This window comes from Octodon degus, unplaced genomic scaffold, assembly GCF_000260255.1.
Source record: "Octodon degus isolate 3935 unplaced genomic scaffold, OctDeg1.0 scaffold00145, whole genome shotgun sequence".
NCBI lineage: Eukaryota > Metazoa > Chordata > Mammalia > Rodentia > Octodontidae > Octodon > Octodon degus.
The window spans coordinates 6,584,048-6,590,846 of NW_004524721.1; positions in this window are offsets into that span (position 1 = coordinate 6,584,048).

Here is a 6,799-nt window from a genome sequence, read left to right on the forward strand (position 1 = left end):
GAATCGTGTGACTACTTTCCCTGGGACTGAGAACTACTTTTTACCCACTGATGTGTCTATTAAAACTCCCTACAGGGCCAGTCAAATAGCTCAGTGGATTAAAGCTTGCAGGTGCAGGGGCCAAGGATTCCATCCCTGGGTCTGCCATGCTAGTCCTGCCCCAGGGGTGTGCTGAGATGAAAATTGAGACTGGGCATGTGGCGTGTGCCTGCAATCCCAGCACTTGGGAGGCTGTAAACAGGAGAATCACTATAAATCCGATCTAGTAGTGCGACCCTGAACACCCCGTAGATCCTTCCCTAAAAACAACAGCAACAATAAAATAAAGCTCCCTACAGTCAGGCGATTGAGGGAGACCACTGCCACACAGCAGATGACAGCTGTGGATTTCACTTACTACTTTGCATTGACGCTTTCTTGTTGCCTCTGTCTCAGGAATTCCTTTACTTTTCTGCCAGAGCAGTCAGGTGTTATAAAACGTATTTGTGATTATTTTTTAAAAATCTGTCAGTTTTCATTTTGGTCCCCAGGGACGGCCTACTATGAACATCTATTATGTACTATTTTTGTCATTGTTGGTGATTCTCCAGTTAAAGGTGTTCAAAAATCTTTGTGAAATAACTTCACTAAGTGGGGCAAAGTAGAATACAGTTGAGATTTTCCTAGTGTATTATCCTTAAATATTCAAGATACTTCCTCACAAATCTCTACGCATGTGAATGTAAGTTTCCAGCATTAAAAACAGACATTACGTTGTGCTAGAAATTGAAGTAGGAAATTAGTCCTCATCTTCTTACAAAGAAGTTCCTGGTCAAAAGCAGGAAACTACTTTCAGCGATAAGTGAAGGACAGCTAAGCAAATACTAATAAATGATATGAAATGATTATATGATGCAAATATGAATTTATGAATAAGGATAAAAGGAAGCTGAAGTTTTCTTAATGAGTCTATATCACAGAGTCTCTCTTCTGAAAGTGGACAGGGGCACCTCCACCAACATGGGACACACTTTCATGGACATTTGAAGCTACAAAATGAACACAGTAGGGAAGATTTTAATTCAGGTGGTAATGCAGTTTAAAATGCTCTAAAGTTAAATTAAGCAAAATATTATGGGCTATATTACAAGATTTGCATTTTATTTATTTATTTATTTATTTATTTATTTATTTATTTATTTTTCTGAACTGGGCGTTCAACTCAGGCCCTTGCGCTTGCCGGGCAAGTGCTTATTCTACTGAGCCATCTCCCCGGCCCCACCTGCATCATTTTAAATATAAAAGATTTCCAAGATAATTCTTTTATTTATTTGCAACCAAAGAAGGGGTATAGATATGTTGGCTTATATTGTGATGGCCTATTTGCAATATGCTGGGTTGAAGTTTTAAAAGCAAGCCTTTGAGTTTCATAACAATCAATGCTTAGGCTTTACCTCTGCTCCTACTTTGACCCTTGAGTGCCTCGCAGTCCTGAGTTACTTTCCTTCCTTAGACATGGGGCCACTCTCTTTCTACAACTTCATCTCCCTGGCTCCACACACTCCTAAACCTTTCTATAGCACCTAGCCTTTATATATTGATCCACTTAATTATAACAGCAACCCCCATCTTGATCTCTAAATCCACGAATTCAATTTCTCTGACATCTTTGAATTCTTAAGACCCACACCAAATTATCATCCCAAATGGTACTCTATCTGGTCGCAGTTCCTCTGCAACTTCTCTAATTTCTGTCACAGAAGACACAGTCTTTGTCTACCATGCCTTCCACTGGGAGGAACCTCTACCAAATAATGCCTGATACACAGTATGGAATGAAAAAGTGAATACACTTTTCTCTCTTGAAGTCATTTCAGACAGCCTCTCCTTCCCTCCACCTTTTCTTTTCTCTTTTCTCTCTTGTTCCAGTCAAATGGGTCTGCTTTGCCATTTCCTAAATGCAGCAAAGTCTTTTGTTTCTAGCATGGCCTTTTATCATATTTTTTTGGGTCTCCTTGGTAAATTCTTATCACCTGAGGGAAGCAGCCTGCTTCACTTCTTCTGTGCATTCACAATTTGGTACATAAATCTATGTTGAAAAATGTATTTCAATACCCAGTAACCTAAATCTCTCAGTCATTGTATAATCCTCCTCAAGGGCAGAAAACATGTTTTACTCTTCTTTTTTCTAGCTTTCCAAGTGTTACACAATGTCAGATACAGAGGAGATGGCAATGTTTTTAGTTTTTGCATGGATAAAGAATTGTAGGAATTACATTTTCAGAAAACAACTTAGTTTCCAAAGTCAAATAGTAAAACATTAGCTCAAAATAGATGTATCTCACATATATCTAACAAATGCTTAAAGTGGAGCATCTTGTTTATTAACTTCAAAATAATATATACAATTCTGTACAACAACACTGTATATATTCACATGTATATGGTTGGCTGTCAATTATAAGCATAATGATGTCCTATAGCCTTAACAAGAAATTATTTTAAATAACATTTCTTTAATGTCTAACTTATATATATTTATAAATATAAATTGTAATGACTATGTTTGCATTCCTAACAGTACATTCAACTATTTCTTGTACATAAGAAGGAATTTTTTTCTTTCTAAAAATTTTACTTCGTTATGCCAGGCATGGTAGCACATGCCTGTAATCCCAGAACTCAGGAGGCAGAAGGAGGAAGATTATTGGGAGTTCCAGACCAACGTGGGATACAAAGTGAGCTCCAGGCCAATTTGAACTGCATAGCGAGACCCTGTCTTAAAAGGACAAAAAGTTTTTTTCTTTGTTATACAAACTCACAGAAACTGACTATGTAAACAAACATAATATCACCTTTATCATACAGTATATACGAATGTCAGATCTCATGCTGGCCTATTAAGTCAAATTTGATGATCTTTACACTCTTTAAGTCCACTCTAATTTTTCATTTTTTTTTATTATTTTTTATACAGAGTTTACAGGGTCTCACTACACAGATCGGGCTCACAGTTATTCTCCTGTTTTCAGCCTCCCAAGTGCTGAGATTACAGGCGCACACCACCATGCCCAGTCTCAGCAAGCCCTTGGGGTGGGGCCAGCACGGCAGGCGGGGGATTGAATCCTGGTCCCTGCATCTGCCTAAGCAGGCACTTTAATCCATTGAGCTATCTGGCTGGCCCACCACTCTAAAATTTTGAGGCTATTAATCCTCTTTTCCTCAGTGGCTTGTCATTTTCTAGTTCAGAAGCTCTGAGCTCTTTTTATTTTTAATCACACTTGTGAACTTCTATAAATCTCTCTACTGCAAGTAAACCTTTCTGCATTACAGAAAACTAGAAATTTGCTCAAAGAAAACCCCAGATTAAATTTAAGTTATCTTATACTCTTTTTCTGACATACTGAATTTTGGCAGAATTAGGGAAGCAAAAAAAATATGTGAAAGAGTATTCCTTATGCTTCTTATTTCTTTTCTATTATTGGATAGAAAAGACAAATATAGATAAGGTGAGACAGGAGAATAAGGAGAACTCTGGAGATAGGAGCTGTTCTCAGTATTCACAGTCATAGCTCAGACTATATTTAGCTTGGGAAAAGCTGGGATGAAGCACTACTGAGAAGCATTGAGTGTGGTTAGTTCTTTCTTGAAAAATAACTGAGCAGGCTAAAAGCCATATGCATTTCAGCAACAGGGTGTGGAGAGGTGCACTGGCCCACACAGACATGGAGCCTGGCTCTGGAGGGGCTGATCTCAAAAATGAACCGGCACGGTGACTTGGGTGTTGCGAGCAGAAGTCACCATTGTTGTGTTGAGTAAGCACTGGAGCCTCCACATCAGCTTTTCTCAACTATCAAGCCGTCCTGACCCCAAAGACAGTCAAAGATACATACAAATATGTTGTTGATTCTAGAAAATATTCAAGTAGGACTCGAGTAGTGGATCAGTGATCGGCGGTATCAGCTTTTTACAGGAAAAAGTAGTACAAAGAGTGTAGCTTTCCAAGAGGTTACCCATCTGTAGACATAATTATGCCCCATGCTTCTTCAGCTTGCAGAGGTCTGCTAATATTCCTGTCATTGGTAGTAGCCAGGATGAATTTTGCCCTAACCTGAGAAGACATAATTTTTGTGCTCCCCACTTATTTATATTTTTATTCATCAGCCTCCAGGTATTTGAAAGCAATCTCGAGCGTGTGCTGTGGAAAAGAAAACACACGTGAGGTTGACCTACTGGACACAAAGAACAGCACGGGTAGCAGTTGTGGACCGACAACAGAGTTTGCCTGGTACATATGTGCTATTCATAAGAGAATAAGTTTTGGCTTTCCACAGCCACCAGAGGTAAACAGAGAGCCCATTGTGCTTGGCTTAGATCAGCCATGCGGCACTCGGCTCTCGAAAGCACTAGATGCACATTAACTAAGTCATTAATCCTCACCAATACTTGTGCCCATAAACCACATATTACTATTCTTTAATGGTTGATGAAACTCAGTCAGGAAGGATAATTGCTTTGCTCAAGGCCAGGGAGAAAATCTTGTGTCAGAATAGAATTAGACTTGAGTGATTTTTGGCCTACAGGTTTAAACTTGGACCATGAGGTCATGTGGGTTGGAAGAGCCTTTTCTGAATCCCACATGAAGGGCTTGTGTGTGTACAGTGATGTCTGTAGGCGTGAGTGGGTGCATTATAGTAGGGAGACTCTTACCCTTCCATTGTTCTCGGTGTTACAGTAGCAGTTTCATAGGACACACTTACTGACTCTGAAACGTGTTCTCTGTCATTTCTTTGTTTTAAGAAAGAGAAACACCGGACTTCAAATTAAAAGGGCTAGAAATGTAAGTATTTATTTTGAATTACAGAATACCTTAGGAACCAGACTAGCAAATCACAAAGTTTGATGCATTTTGTTAATTCTTTGATGAGGGGATCTTCATCTCCTTTCCTATCTTCCTCTTCTTCTTCTTTTTTATGCAAAAGGGCTTTAGCACAGTGGTAAAACATGCAAGTTCAGGAGTTAAACTGCTCAAATTAAAATTTTGATTCTGTCTTTTTCTATATGATTTTTTGGAAAATAGCTTGAATTTTTGTCTTGGTTTCCTCATCTGCAAAGAAGAGCTGGTACTAGTACTATTGGGAGAATTGAGACGGTGTATTTACAGTGCATTTATGCTGGCTGCATAATCCCAGCAGATGTTGGATAACATCACCACCACCATCATTATAACTATATAAGAGAGAGAAACCTTTTTTTTATACCAAAGTTATCAGTATTCATGTTCATATCTAAGAATATTTTCACTTTTGAGAACAGCTAAGGGGCAAACCTAAGTTTGAGAATTAATTATTAACTGGGAATTAAATCATTAGGGGGAATGTTTCTAAACAGAAGTCAGGGAATACATCTGAGGAAGGCATGCCACGTTCTTGCGGATGTGCTCATATCCTGGTCTTACGATACGCGGGCGCCTATCAGTGCGAGCTGCACCGTTTATCTTCCACTTGGTGGATTTCATTATGAAGAAACTTTCTCCTGGCTGTAAATTGCAGTTGTTGTATAGATTATTAATTGCCAGGCTCTTCTGTTCTAGAGGCCGATCTGAACCATTCATTCAGATGAAGAGCGTAGCAATATCACTGGGGTGGGCTTACACATCACAAAACAAATGTGTCTCCTACCCTCAGGCTGAAACACAGAAGGGAGAAAATAAAGAAGGAAGAGGAAATATATATATATAATATATTATTAATTATATATTATATAACATATAATATATAATATATATAATATATATTAGCTAAGACAATTGTATTACTAATCTCTATTGATTTATTGAAAGGAACAGTTAATACTTAATTTTAAAAAAGTTTTTTGGACCAACTTTGCATGCTCATATTTGGTAACCTGAACCACTACTTTGAAGATGACACTATACAATATAACAACCATTATTCATTTCCTATCATCTTGTTTGGAAATGCTGGGTCATTTTTCTTATTTTTTATTCTCTTAAAAACAAAAAATAAAACCACAGGTACACTGTTTATATACAGAAAAATAATATTTAAGTCTCAAAATAATAAGCAGAAGAAAAACTCTGGAAATTCAAAATATAATGATCAGAATGGGACAGTGAAGTAGCTGGAAAATGAAGTCTAGAAAATCTGACCTTAGAGTTAGTGTAGTCAGTTCAATAGCTGACTCATAGGAGGTCCAGAAATGAAGAAAAGTACAGTAAATGCAGGGGAACAAATTAGTAAAGAACTAATAGAAAAGCATATTCTTTGGTCATTACTCTTCAGATTTGAAGGGCCCATTAAATATCTAATCAAAATAAATGAAGAAAGACTCCACACTTGAAAACTTCAGTGACATTTCAAAATATAGAGGATTAAAGGAGACCCTGAGGGAGAGAATCACCTGCCAACTGTGAGTTGCACCGGCCTCCTGGCCAATACAGATCCCAAAAGATAACGAAGGAAACCTTTATTAGTAGGTGGGAAGAATTATTTTCCGCATAAAGACCCCTATGCCTGTTCAAACTCTCACTGAAATGTTAAAAGAGAATATGCAAAAATTCAGAAAGTTACCTTTCTTTGAACTTTCCTCAGAAAGTTTCTTGGGAAAGTGCTTCAACAAAATGTAATGAAATAAAAGGCCCCAGAGAGCAGTCCAGGAGGGATACAGAGCAAAGGCACGCAGTTGCTCTTGTTTTCTCTCTGACTCTGTCTCTCTCTCTCTCCCGCCCTCCATCTGTGTCTGTCTCTCTTTCTCTTTTTCTCTCTGTCTCTCTCTCCCTTGGTCGGTCTCTCTCTTT